Raw genomic sequence first — 15,082 nt, 5'->3', positions numbered from 1 at the left:
ATTGAGGACTTTCTATTCGTCAGGCATGGTTCTAAATGTTCTCATATTATTTTATTTAATCTTCTTCACTATCCTGGGAGGTAGCTGTTATGAATATTTCCATTTGACATAGGAGAACCATGCAAACAGACTCATTTAAAATGACGTGGAGCTAGTAAATGTGGTAACTCCCAAAAGCAACCATTATTTATTAAAGGAAATGGGTAAAATAAGATGCAAAGAGAACAAAAAAGCACAGATCATTTACTTTGAAAATTTCTCTGCATTTTTATGGCTAGAGATTGGACTAATGGGTATTATTTATATAAAAATACATTTAAGTGGAATTTGCATTTTTAGCTTTATATTCTTGTTCAGTTATCTTATGATTGTAAGCAGCACAGCTTTTTAAATGTAATTTTATTTATTTATTTATTTTTGGCTATGCTGCGTCTTCATTGCTGCTCGGGCGTTTCTCTAGTTACTGAGAGCGGGGGCTACTCTCTAGTTGTGGCGTGCGGACCTCTCATTGTGGTGGCTTCTTCTGTTGCAGACCACGGGCTCTAGGGAGCACGAGCTTCAGTAGTTGTGGCTCTCAGGCTCTAGAGCACAAGCTCAGTATTTGTGGCACACGGGCTTAGCTGCTGCATGGCATGTGGGATCTTCCCAGATCAGCAATGGAACCCTGCATTGGCAGGTGGATTCTTTACCACCGAGGCACCAGGGAATCCCCAGCAACATAGTTTTAAATGAGATATTATGTTTAATTGTTAATAGTTATTTTTAATGACTAAAGAAAATTAAACCATTTCCAATATCACTTACCCCATCTGACATGGGCTGAATTATTTAAGCTTCTTTTGCCTCACCTTCCACAGGTGCACCTTGCCTGCATACATTTCTTTTTTTATGTTACATTTTTTAACTTTAAATTTGTTTATTTATTTATAGTTTTGGCCACACGGGTTCTGTAGTTGCCCCACAGTATGTGGAATCTCAGATGCCTGACCAAGAATTAACCCCTTGTGCCCTGCATTGGAAGGTGGATTCTTAACTACTGAAAACGTTGTTTTCAATGGTTGCATAGTTTTCTATCGTTTGAACATAGTGTAAATCTTTCCCTGTTATTCACCATTTATCCTGACATGTAAGAAGCTGCTGAAGAATTCTCCTCTAAGATCTGATACAGAGGGCCCTGCTATGGATATCCCACTACTGCTTTATGGGGTGCTTTTAATTACTCAATGAGCCATCATGTGAAGAAGGGAGCAGAAGTTGACAAGCTTGCCTTCAAGTGCCTGTCTCAAAAGGGCTTATGGTCTCAGACCATTTGTCTCTCTCAGATCTGGGTTTCTATCTTAACTTGTGTTTAAAGTTTAGTTAAGCAACAGTGCCCTATTTAGTTTCAAGAAATCAACTGCAGCCTGCACTGAGTGTATCCGATTGACAGAAATTAACTGGACATGCAATCACAAAAGATTACCTTCATCAGAGGTAGGTAGAAGGAGAAAGGCTGACAGACTGATTTTATGTCAGTCTTTCCTGTGAGTCCCCCCTTTTTTCCTTTCAAAGGCCTCCCTGAATTAGAAATGGAACTAGAGTCTTAAGTAGAGGGGGTCATGGGGATGACTATGTTGCCGTGACCTTGGAAATTATCAAATTAATAAGGGACTACTCATGGCATAGATGCAAAGTGATATCCACGGGGTGCCTGGTATGTGCTGTACAAGAAGTGTGGATTGCAAAGTAGTCCTCCTTTGTTTCACAATGATTTGAGAGATGGCATAACAAAACAATAGAATTTTTATTGTTTTCAAATACTTTGAAAAATAAAATGATAACATTGGTTATTTCATGTATTCTTTGAAGACTGCTAATGATTCAAATGCTGCTCACCAGATTCAGCATAAAACAGTAAATTGTGCCAGTGAATGTTCCACAAAGGTGAGTTTTGTTTTCTCCATGGAGGTAAGAATGACACATGGCACGTCTTTTTTATCTCCTTAGAATAAGGAAGACAGACTCCAGAGCTACATACCCTGGATCCAACCCTATTCTGCCAAGTACCAGCTGTGTGACTTGAACAAGTTTTGGAGACACATAGGGTTTCATTTTCCTCATGAGTCAAAGGGCTTTATAATAATAACAGAAGTCTCACGTGTTGTCATGAGGGTTAAGGGGCTTCATATATATGTGCAAAAAATTGACAACACTAATAAAGAATTCTCTCACGCACAAAATTATTAGCTGTTCTTCTCTTGGACCATCTTCTCTCTTTCTTTATAAGCAGATATGAGGTAGCTTTCTTCCTACTCACAATATGGAGGGTTCATCTGTTGGCCCCCGTGGCTCAGCCCTCTACTCTGATGACATCATGCTGGCACAACCCTGCCTGTGAGAGGAGGAACCATCTTCCTCCTCCCACAGAAAAATACACTTGCTCCATCCCAAATTTACCTCAAGTATTTTGTTTGTTATATAGAATTATGATCTTTAAATTTTCAGGATAGCCTTGCAGTCCAGTTAAAAAAGCACAGACTTCTTATCTCTGGCCAATCATTTTAACTGTCTAAGCTTTCACTTCTTTATCTGTAAAATGGACAGATAATGATTAGCATGCAGGAGAGCTGTGATAATTATGTGTGGTAATATATATGTACCATGCCTAGCAATCCCGGTACACAATGATTCCTTTCTTCAGCCTGAACTAGTCACGGTTAGTGGAAAACTCTAACAAAAGCATCAATCCTTCAGCACTCAGCTTTCTTTATAGTCCAACTCTCACATCTATACATGACCACTGGAAAAACCATAGCCTTGACATGTGGACCTTTGTCGGACTTTTGTCAGCAAGTGACTGTAGTACCTGGTATTTCATTTTCCTCATGATTCAAATCTGTCTTGTGAAAAAAAACTATAAATAGTTATAAATAGCAGCGTAAAGGATCTAATATATGGAAAGCATTGAAAACACTGATAGAGAATTCATTCACACAGCACACACACACACACACAAACCAAAGTTAGCTCTTTTGTTCTTGGCAGATACTCTCTCTTCTTTTCTGGGGGGCCTCACCATAAGCCAATGAGGGATCTTCATTACCAACCAGAGATCAAACTATGCCCCCTGCAGTGGAAGAGTGAGTTCTAGATACAGGGCCAGCAGGGAAGTCACACTTTCTATTCTTCCACAAGCAGAATCCAGGTAACCAAGGATGGTGAGCTCATCCAACCACCCCAATGATCCAGAACTCTATTCTGATGACATCTTGATGGCAGAATCATTTTCCTCATGTCCCCCAAAAAGGTGCACTTTTTTTCATCCCTCATCTACCCCAGTATCCTAGTGTTCACTTAAAGAATTGCAATTCTTAAACATTTCAGTGTGATCTCATAGTCCAGAGCATGAACATGGACTTCTTGTCTTAGGCTAATCATTACAGTTAAATTCTCTACACTTTCATTTTAGTTGTGAAACAGATTAATTACACTTACACTACAGCATTTCTGTCTTAAGTATATGTCATAATAATGGCACATGGTAATACCCTCTTTCAACCTGAAGCTTGCCCACATACAGAAGTCTCTGGATTGGGAGATGATGAACGGTAGCACAGCCTGTGTGCCCTCAGACAAGATTTCAATTCAGTGAAATACAGTGTAAAAACAAAAAGCTTTGGAAGCACAGCTTTGGGGGTCTGCTGGAAGGTCATGTGCAAGCGTGATCCAAGATGACTTCCTAGAAAGCTCAGGAAGTGCTGCAGATGAGGTGGGGGTGAGGCAGGGAGCCCAGGTGGGGAACTGGTGTGTGGTTGCTGCTGGTGGGAAGGATGTGGGTGGGCACAGATCCGGGGAGGGGATCTTGTGTGGATTGTCTCCACAGTTCCATACTGTGAGTCCCAGCCAGAACAGTAGTAAATGCCCACATCTTCTTTTTCTACAAAATTTACTGTAAGGGTCGAAGTGAACATTCGAGTGTCTTTTCTTGCCTCAATTTTGTTCTTCCCATCTACTTGATTTCGAGCTGCAGTTGTGGTTGAGATCACATAAACCAGATGCTCCAAAGCCTGATTCCTTTTCTGCCGGTACCAGTAAACAGTTTCTGACTCAAAATCTGTGCTCTCTCTCTTGCAATGTATGTCAGTACTTTTCTTTACTTCTGTGGAAAGGGAGATCTGGGCCTGCTCCACTTTTGATAACCCAAGTCCAGCTGCAAGTAAAAGAAGAGAATTTCTAATGAACTTCTGATAATGTAAGGAATATCCAAGAATTTCTTTGCTCATTCATCTAAAGTGAAATGGTCAGGGAGTGACTCACAAGCCCAGAAGGAGAGAAATGTGAATGCTTCCAGTGGTGACATCCTGTCTGCTGAGCTGTGTGCTCAAAGAGAAGGCTGGAAAGTGGGGGGACCTGGTGGCTAGATGCCTCAAATCAGTGGAAGGGTGTGGCCTGAACCAAGAAGGGGAAGGAGGTGGATGGTCTAGCGGGTCTTTGGGCTCATAGGGCCTGAGTCTCCTGTTTCCTCTGGTTTTCCCACTGGCCCTGCCGATCTCAAAAATGAAGCTAGTGGTCACTGGAAGGTTATTTGGCATGAATGTGAAGGAGCCATGGAGGAGTCTTGATTTCTGTAGAATGAAAATGATTTCTATTTGCCCAGGAGCTAGTTCATGAACACTTTTCCTTAGCATAATATTTTCAAATACTGCCTGTTTAATAAACATTGACTTTTGTGGTAGCAAATATTAACAAGCATTTTCTATTTGTTAGGCTATTTTTCTAAATGTTTTTCATCTTACAGCCATCCCATGATATTGATATTGATGTTGGTCGTTCTGATTTAATAGATCAGGAAGATGGGGTTTTTCTCAGGAAAAACTTGGAGTGACGTGAATCAACAAAATTCACCCAGCTCTTAAGTGGGACATGCTGGGAAAGATGCTTATTGAGGAGATTCAGACAAATAGGATAAAGGTGAAAATAAAAATGCCTGTGATCATACTACCAGGACACTCAAGTCTTATCATACAGTGTCTTAATTTCTAGATTTCTTCCTTGCAAATATATAGATATCAATACAATATTACAGATTATACATATATTTATAAGCCGCACTATGTCTTTTGATTGGCTTGCTTATTCTATTTACATTTAAAGTAATTATAGAGGGAACTTCCCTGGTGATCCAGTGGCTAAGACTTCTCATTTCCAATGCAGGGAGTCTGGGTTTGATCCCTAGATAGAGAGCTAGATCCCACATCCTGCAACTAAGACCCAGCAAATAAATACAGAGTAAAATAAACAAAGTAAATAAACAGTAATTAAACAAAGCCAAATAAACACAGAGTAAAATAAACAAAGTAATTATTGATATGTACGTACTTATTGCCTTTTCATTCATTGTTTTGTGGAGTTTTCCAAAGATTCGGTTTTGATCTTTGCTTCTCCTTTTGCTGTCTTCCCTGTCATTTAAATTATTGTCTTTAGTGTTGTCTAGGTTTCTTTCTCTTTTGTGTGTGTCTATTATAGATGTTTGGTTTGTGGCTACCATGAGGTTTACATGTAGAAATCTATATAGAGGATATTTTAAGCTGCTTATCTCTTCAGCTCAAGCACATTTAAACAACCTTTCCTTTTTACTCCACACCCTCATGTTTACTGTGTTTTTAGCCTCTTTTGTGTCTTTTTCGTTTTCATTTCCTTAATTGTTTATTGTGGATATAGATGATTTTACTCCTTTCATCTTTTAACCTTCCTAACACCTTTATATGTGCTTGATTTACCGCCTTTACTGTATATTTGCATTTATCAATGAGATTCTTCCTTTCTTAACTTGCATATTTCTAGTTGTGGCCTTTTCTTTGCTACTTAGAGAAGTTCCTGTATCATCTCTTGTAAAGCTGGTTTGGTGGGGCTGAATTATTTTATCATTTTCTTGTCTGTAAAACTTTTGATATCTCCATCATATCTGAATGAAAGCTTTCCTGGTTAGAGTATTCCTGGTTGTTAGGTTTTCCCCTTTCATTATTTAAATATGTACTCTCTTCTTGCCTGCAGATTTTCTCCCGAAAAGTTAGTTGAGAGCCTTATGTGTCCAGACACTAACAAGCTAAAGGCAGGATTCCACAGTGACACTTGCCAGGACCGGTGTCCCTGCGGTAAAACTAGTTTCCCAAAATGGCCACTGCCAGTATCTATGTCCTGTGGGTGAGCCCCAGTTGCCTCCTGCCTCTCCGGAAAGCTCACCAACATCAGAAGGTGAATCTCACCCAGGCTCCTTTCATGAGATTTTGTGTGCAACCTGTGTGAATGGGGTGTCTATATCCCACAGACCTCTGACTCTCCCAACAGTAAGCCTTGCCTGCCTTCAAAGCCAAATATTATGGGGTCTGCTCTCTCTAGTACAGGACCCCAGGCTGGGGAGCCCTGTGTGGGACTTGGCACCTGTGTTTTTGGGGGAGAAACTCTGTGATTGTTTTCCTCCTGTTTGTGGGTCACTTACCCTGGCTTCTGAGTCTTATCTATACTGTTCCTTAGCCTCTTCTACCCATCTTGTTGTAGTTCCTTCTTCATATCTTTATTTGTAGAAGATATTTTTTGCTAGTCTTTGGGTCTTTCTCATCAGCAGTTTCTCTGTAAATAGGTGTAATATAGGTGTGCCATGGGAAGAGATAAGCTCAGGTTCTTCTTAGTATGCCATCTTCTTTGATCATTCTTTTCATCCAGACTCGTTTTGTCTTTCCTTTGGACCAGGAAACTTTATAGAGTCAATTTATTTAAAACTCTCTTTCTTAAATTGGTATGAAAGTGAAATTGTTAGTCGTTCAGTTGTTTCTGACTCTTTGCTTTCCCCTGGACTGTAGCCTGCCAGGCTCCTCTGTCCATGGAATTCTCCAGGCAAGAATATTGGAGTGAGTAGCCATTCCATTCTCCAACTGGTCTTCCTGATCCAGGGATCGAGCCCAAGTCTCCTGCAGTGCAGGCAGATTCTTTACAATATGAGCCACCAGGGAAACCCAAATTGCTAGAGCTGATCTTATTTACAAAGCAGAAATAGAGACACAAGAGTAAAGAACAAATGCATGGACATCTAGGAGGAAAGGGAGATGAATTTGGAGATTGAGATTGACACCTACACTGTAGACACTAACAGATAAGTAATGAGAACCCTATATAGCAGAGGAAGCTCAGTGCACTATGGTGGCCGAAAAGGGGAAGGAAATCCAAAAAAGAGGACATATAGGGATACGTATGTCTGATTCACTTTGCTGTACAGCCAAAACTAGCGCAACCTTGTTAATCAACTATACTAAAATAAAAATTTTAAAACGTATATAGGAGCCTGTGGTGGTGGTTTAGTCGCTAAATTATGTCTGACTTTTTATGACCTCGTGGACTGTGGCCAGCCAGGTTCCTCTGTCCATGGGATTTTCCAGGCAAGAATACTGGAGAGGGTTGTCACTCCCTTCTCCAGGGTATCTTTCCAACCCAGGTATTGAACCCCTGACTTAGTGCATTTCAGACAGTCTCCTGCCTGGCAGGCAGATTTTTTACTGACCAGGGAAACCTATAGGGGCCTGGGTAGATTATTTTTGACTCTAAAAAGCAACAGTCTCTCCACTGAAAAACTGTCATGGTCATAAGCAGTATAGGTCAGGATGTAAATAAAAATATAAGAACACAGAAATGGGAGAGGAAAGGCCGAAGGCTCGTATATCCATATTCTTGCAAGAAACCTGCTACAAATAGTACTATTAGAAATAGAAAATAAGAATTTTGTATTGTTTTACATTGAAAAGCCAATAGATCATTTATTGACATTTTACTCATTCTGAGAACATACCTACTATTCCAATCCTGGGCACGTGCTCTAGCACCTAATGGTAACATGAGTCAGTTAGTGTTCTATGATGCTCAGTACAACCTCGTTTGTGGCATTGGGAACAATGGATCCATCCTTTCGTCGTCCTTCACTTTGTTATTGCTGTTTAGTCGCTAAATCTTGTGTGACTTATGACCCCATGGACTATAGCCCACCAGACTTTTCTGTCTATGGGATTTCCCAGGCAAGAATATTAGAGTGAGTTGTCACTCTCTTATCCAGGGAATTTTCCTGACACAGGGATCAAAACTGAGTCTCCTGCTTGGCAAGCAGATTCTTTACCACTGAGCCACCAGGGAAGCCTGGTCCTTCAGTTAATAAGTGGTTTCATGTATTAATCAAGAGGAGCTAGAGTATCTGGGTCCCTTTCCTACTCTGTCGACTAGCCATGGACCAGCTGTGTGGTTTGGACAAGTGATTGAACCACCTGGTACTTTATTTGCCTCATGAGTCAAATATATTTCATGATAAGAGAAAAGATCTCACAGATAATGCAGTTTAAAGGAGCTAATATGCGCAAGGCATTGTGAACACTTATAGGGAATTCATTCAGACACACCAGTGTTAGTTCTGGTCTTGGCAGGCATTCTCTCTTCTTTTCTACGGGGGCCACACTTAAACCCTTAGGTTCTCACTCTGGTCCTCGGATTTTCTTTTGTTCCATTTTCGTGGGCTTTTCCTCTCTTTGTCTTTTAGCCAGGGCCATTTTGGACTCCTTCTTCTTAGTCTAACTATTTAACAACCCTATGGTGGATCCTCGTTCCCCAACCAGTGATCAAAACTGTGCCCCCTGCAGTGGAAGCATGGAGTCCTAACCACAGGACCAATAGGGAAGTCCCACTTTACCTTTTCTTCACAAGCAGAATCTGAGTAACCAAGGATGATGAACTCATCTAAGCACCCCAGTGACACAGAGTTCTATTCTGATGATATCATGCTGGCAGAATCCTTTTACCCGTAACTCTCAAAAAAAGGGCCCTTGTTTCACCCCTAATTTATCCTTAATAGTCTAATATTCACTTAAAGAATTGCAGTCCTTAAACTTTTCAGTGTGATCTCACAGTCCAGTTCAAAGCATGGATTTCTTTTCTTTGGTGATTGTTAGGATTAAATTTTTTAGGTGTTTATTTATTTATTTATAAAATGAACCAATAATAGTTGTACAGCAGCCTTGTCGTCTTGAGTATATGTCATAATAAAGGAATATGGTAATGCCCTTGCTAAACCTGAAGCTTGCCCACATACAGAAGTCTCTGGATGGGGAGATGATGAATGGTGGCACAGTCTGTGTGCCCTTAGTCCCTAGAATTCCCAAGAATTCTATTCATTGGGATACAGTGTCAAATAAAGCCTGAAGGTCAAGCGCAAGTGTGATCCAAGATGACCTCCTGGAAAGCTCGGGAAGTGCTGCAGATGAGGTGGGGCTGAGGTGGGGAGCCCAGCTGTGAAACTGATTGCTGCTAGTGGGAAGGATGTGGGTGGGCACAGACCCAGGGAGGGGATCTTGTGTGGGTTGTCTCCATAGTTCTAGTGCCGTGAGCTCCAGCCAGCACAGTAGTAAATGCCCACATCATCTTTTTCTACAAAATTTACCGTAAGGGTCGAAGTGAACATTCGAGCGTCTTTTCTTGCCTCAATTTTGTTCTTCCCATCTACTTGATTTCGAGCTGCAGTTGTGGTTGAGATCACATAAATCAGATGCTCCAAAGCCTGATTCCTTTTCTGCCGGTACCAGTAAACAGCTTCTGATTCAAAATCTGTGCTCTCTATCTTGCAATGTATGTCAATACTTTTCTTTACTTCTGTGGAAAGGGAGATCTGGGCCTGCTCCACTTTTGATAACCCAAGTCCAGCTGCAAGTAAAAGAAGAGAATTTCTAATGAACTTCCGATAATGTAAGGAATATCCAAGAATTTCTTTGCTCGTCCATCTAAAGTGAAATGGTCAGGGAGTGACTCACAAGCCCAGAAGGAGAGAAAGGTGAACGCTTCCAGTGGTGACATCCTGTCTGCTGGGCTGTGTGCTCAAAGAGAAGGCTGGAAAGTGGGGACCTGGTGGCTGGATGCCCCAAGTCAGTGGTAAGAGGGCATGGCTGAATAAGGGGAGGAGAAGGAAGTAGCCAGACTAATGTGTCCTTGGGCTGTTAGTTTTGGTTGCAGGCTCCTCAGACCTGAGTCTCCTGTGTCCTCTGGTCCTTCATTGGCTCTGCTGATCTCAAGATAAAACTAGTGGTTTCTGGAGGATTATTTGATATGACTGTGAGGGAGCCATGGAAGAGTCTTGATTTCTGTAGAATGAAAATGGTTTCTGTTTGCCCAGGAGCTAGTATTTTTCTCAGCTTAGTATTTTCAAATATTGTGTGTTTAATAAACATTGACTTTTACGGTAGCAAATATTTAATGAGCTTTGTCTATTTGTTAGACAATTTCTCTAAATGTTTTTCTTCTCACAGCAATCACATAATATTGGTGTTGGCAGTTCTGATTTTATAGATCAGGAAAATGAGGTTCAGAGGAGCGATGTGACTCAACAAAAGTCACCCAGCTCTTAAGTGGGATGTGCTGGGAAAGATGTTCATTGAAGAAGTTCAGAGAAACAGGTAAAGATGAAAATAAAAATGCCTGTGATCCATATAGTTGATTCACTTCATTGAATCACTGTTTCTTACCAGTTTTGTGTTAGCAGAAGCTAACACAACATTGTAAAGCACTCATACATCAATAAAATAATTAAATATACCTGTGATCATTTTACCAAGACCAACAATTGCTATCATTATGCTGTCTTAACTTCTAGATTTCTCCCTTGGAATATATAGATATTAACTTGATATTGTGAATTATAAATATATTTAAAAGCCACTCTATGTCCTATGATTGAAGCATTTATTCTATTTACATTTGAAGTAATTATTGATACATATGTACTTATTGCCTTTTCTTTAATTGTTTTGTAAGGTTACTCAATGGCTCATTTTTGTTCTTTCCTTCTTCTTTTGCTGTCTTCCTTTTGAATTTAGTAATGTCTTTAGTGTTGTGTTTGGATTCCTTTCTCTTTCATGTATTATCTTTTATAGATGTTTGGTTTGTGGCTACCATGAGTTTATATGTAGTAGTCTATATAGAGAATATTTTAAGTTCCTTGTCTCTTAAGTCAAACAGATTTTAACAACCTTTCATTGTTACTCCACACCCCATGTTTACTGTTTCTTACCTGTTTGTGTCCTTTTCTTTGCATTTCTTCTTATTGTGGGTGTAGACAATTTCACTGCTCTTAACCTTCCTCATAAGCTTTATGTGTGCTTGGCTTGCCACTTTTACTGTATTATTTGCCTTTACCAATGAGATTCTTCCTTTTTTATTTTCATATTTCTAGTTGTGGCCTTTTCTTTTCCATGTAGAGATGTTTCTGTATTATTATTTTTTAAGTTGATTTGGCAGCACTGAACTCTTTTATCTTTTCCTTGTCTTTAAAATTTTTGATATCTCCATCATATCCAAATGAAAGTTTTTTCTAGAGTGTTTTTAGTTATAGATTTTCCCCTTTAATTATTTTAAACATATCGTGTCATTCTCTTCTTGCCTGTAGATTTTCTCCAGAAATGTCAGCTGAGAGCGTTATGGGTTCAGACTCTAATAAACTAGAGGAAGGATTCCACACTGACACTTGCCGGCACCAGTTCCCCAAAACTGCCACTGCCAGAGTCTGTGTCCTGTGGGTGCACACCAGTTGCCTCCTGCCTCTCTGAGAGGCTCACCTACATCAGCAGGTGAATCTGACCCAGGCTCCTTTCATGTTACTGTGGCTGCCCTGTAAGATTTTGTGTGCAGTCTGTGTGAATGGGGTGTAATATCCCACAGACCTCTGACTCTCCCAAAAGTAAGCCCTGCCAGCCTTCAAAGCCAAATATTATGCGGTCTGGTCATTCTAGTGCAGGACTCCCAGTCTGGGGAGCCCTATGTGGGGCTTGGTACTTGTGTTTCTTGGGGAGAATCTCTGCATTTGCTATTTTCCTCCTGTATGTGGGTCACTTATCCTGGCTTATGAGTCTTGTTTATACTGCTCCTTAACCCCTTCTATCCATCTTGCTGTAGTTTCTTCTTTATATCTTTATTTGTACAAGATCTTTTTTTATAGTCTTTGGGTCTTTCTCATCAACAGTTTCTCTGTAAATGGTTATAATATTGTTGTGCCCACGGGAGGAAGTGAAAACCCAGGGTTTTCCTACTCTGCCATCTTCTTTGATCATTCTTTTTAACCTAGACTCGTTTTCATGCCTTAGGACCAGGAAGTTTCACAGAGTTAATTTATTTAAAACCCGTTTCTTGTCTACATGATTCTATGAACTTACTACCTCCTAACTAAGAGCACATAAAGGTCAATTTTTATTTATTAAAAAGACACATCTGCATGCAGAATTAGAAAAGGGAATTCTCCTGAGGCTAACATAGTCTGGTCCTGTGGGTAAAGGGAGGCTGGCATGGGTTGGGATTCCAAATCTCTAGGCACCGTGAGCAGAGGTCAGTGGTAGAATGTATTTAGGCTACTACTCTGTGCATGTGTGAAGTGTGGGAGCAACATTGTTGTGTATAATTGGTGTATCTCCTCATTTTGACATTGAAAGAAGGCACTAATTACCAATTTAAAGTAGTTTCCACTGTTTTAGAATGGTCCCTTGCAGGCTAGTTCAGTCCCTTTGAGTACATTCTTTATCTTTTTTGTTTTTCTCCCATCCTTCCTCTCACCCCCCGGATGGCTTCACTACACACAGGAGTGTGAATTCTTACAGTCATCCTCCCATCCCCCTTGTGTTCTCATCAGCTTCTAGCTCTTTGCCCTGCTGATCTCCGGGATTTGGTCTCTTCCTCTGAATTGCCTGGTGTAAGTAAGAATCAGAACTTAACCTACCACTGTTGATACTACATCTTACATTGCTTAAAATCATACAATCTTGTTCAGCTCAGTTCAGCCACTCAGTCATGTCCAACTCTTTGAGACCCCATGAATCACAGCACGCCAGGTCTCCCTGTCCGTCACCAACTCGCAGAGTTCACTTAAACTCATGTCAGTGATGCCATCCAGCAATCTCATCCTCTGTCGCCCCCTTCTCCTCCTGCCTTCAATCTTTCCCAGCATCAGGGTCTGTTTAAATGAGTCAACTCTTTGCATGAGGTGGCCAAAGTATTGGAGTTTCAGCTTCAGCATCAGTCCTTCCAATGAACACCCAGGACTGATCTCCTTTAGGATGGACTGGTTGGATCTCCTTGCAGTCCAAGGGACTCTCAAGAGTCTTCTCCAACACCACAGTTCAAAAGCATCAATTCTTCGGCACTCAGCTTTCTTCACGGTCCAACTCCCACATCCATACATGACCACTGGAAAAACTATAGCCTTGACTAGACAGACCTTAGTTGGCAAAGTAATATCTCTGCTTTTTAATATGCTGTCTAGGTTGGTCATAACTTTCCTTCCAAGGAATAAGTGTCTTTTAATTTCATGGTTGCAGTCACCATCTGCAGTGATTTTGGAGCTCAAAAAAATAAAGTCTGACACTGTTTCCACTGTTTCTTCATCTATCTGCCATGAAGTGATGGGACCAGATGCCATGATCTTAGTTTTCTGAATGTTGAACTTTAAGCCAACTTTTTCACTCTCCTCTTTCACTTTCATCAAGAGGCTTTTTAGTTCCTCTTCACTTTCTGCCATAAGAGTGGTGTCATCTGCATATCTGAGGTTATTGATATTTCTTCCAGCAATCTTGATTCTAGCTTGTGCTTCTTCCAGCCCAGTGTTTCTCATGATGTACTCTGCATATAAGTTAAATAAACAGGGTGACAATATACAGCCTTGACGTACTCCTTTTCCTACTTGGAACCAGTCTGTTGTTCCATGTCCAGTTCTTTTCTTGTACATCAGTTGTATCTCAATAAATTTGGGAAAAATAGGCAAAATAAAAGAAGCAAAAGTGAGCTTGTTCTCGGCACAGCCACTGTCACCTTCCATGGGTGGCAAATCTCTTGGGTTAGTTTCAGTAGAATAAGGACTACAGCTAACTACATGATTCATTTAGGAAAATAAAAAGATGCTGATTATAAATTTCCAAAACATTATCCTCATTGCATATTATTATGATTGTTTATTTAAGTCCAAGAATGGAGTTTGGAGCCTTCATTATGTATCCCATCTATGATATTTCTTGGTAAAGTATATTCACAAAACACAGAAGATAGATGATTTTCTTAGACTTTTGTTCTCCACTAGGGAGAAGGGTCCTAGAGAACAGTGTACAGAAACAGAACTCTTTAAGAGTTGCCCCAGGGTGACGTTCAAGCCATGACTTCTTGAGTGGCTACTCATTATGTCCAGAGCAGGCTCCCTTAGGTATGGCAACAGGTCTGGGTCAACCCATATTTGCTCACAAATGCCAAAGTATATCTTTATACAGTTAACAAACACTAAGGGGATTCACAGTGGCCCAATAGTGCAATTGAAGCAGCATGAACTGTTTGTTTGGACTGATAACTACCCTCTCTAAGCATAAATTCCTTCTTCCACGAAACACACTTATTTGCAGGGTGTTTCTTAATGATAATCATATGAGCTTCAGAATATGCATGATAAATTATCTAGCAGCCAGTGGGAGCTAAGTGGTTATCAAGTTCATTATGTTCATTGTCAGTACCTTTGGCCCAAATTCTTCACAGTGACTGAAAATCTCTGGGAAATTAAATAATGCACCTTGTCTTCTTCCTCTCTGAGATGATCAGGCCATTTCAATACTCATAGTCTCTAAATAGGAATCCACATCAACAGGAAATGATGTCAAAGCAGACATTTAGGGGCACAGTTACTAACATCTGTAGGGGTACAATCGATAGCCATCAGACTCCCTTTCCTCTTTTCTCTGATATAAGGTATAGACCTGAGAAGCACAGGAAATGCTGCAGGCTGCAGCTGAGGTCTAGTCAGGGCTGAGGTCTGGACTCAGGACCAAGGTTGCTCCATGTTGGGAAGGATGTGGTCACAGTCATGATAAGTCATGATAAGTGCTCATTTTCTTGGCTCTGTTGGTACTCTAAGGTTCCCAGCGGCTATTCTATTAGGTTTTCATTTCATCTTCTTCTTCTGTGAATTTTACAAACTTTATGGTTGCAGTTCCTTAATCATAACAGACCTTGAACATGGTTGTTGTTTTTTTTAAGTAAATATGCGATTTTCAAACTC

Source organism: Capricornis sumatraensis, chromosome 5 (assembly GCF_032405125.1).
Source record: "Capricornis sumatraensis isolate serow.1 chromosome 5, serow.2, whole genome shotgun sequence".
Lineage (NCBI taxonomy): Eukaryota > Metazoa > Chordata > Mammalia > Artiodactyla > Bovidae > Capricornis > Capricornis sumatraensis.
The sequence above is the reverse complement of the archived record's forward strand: the minus strand, read 5'-3'. Positions refer to the sequence as shown.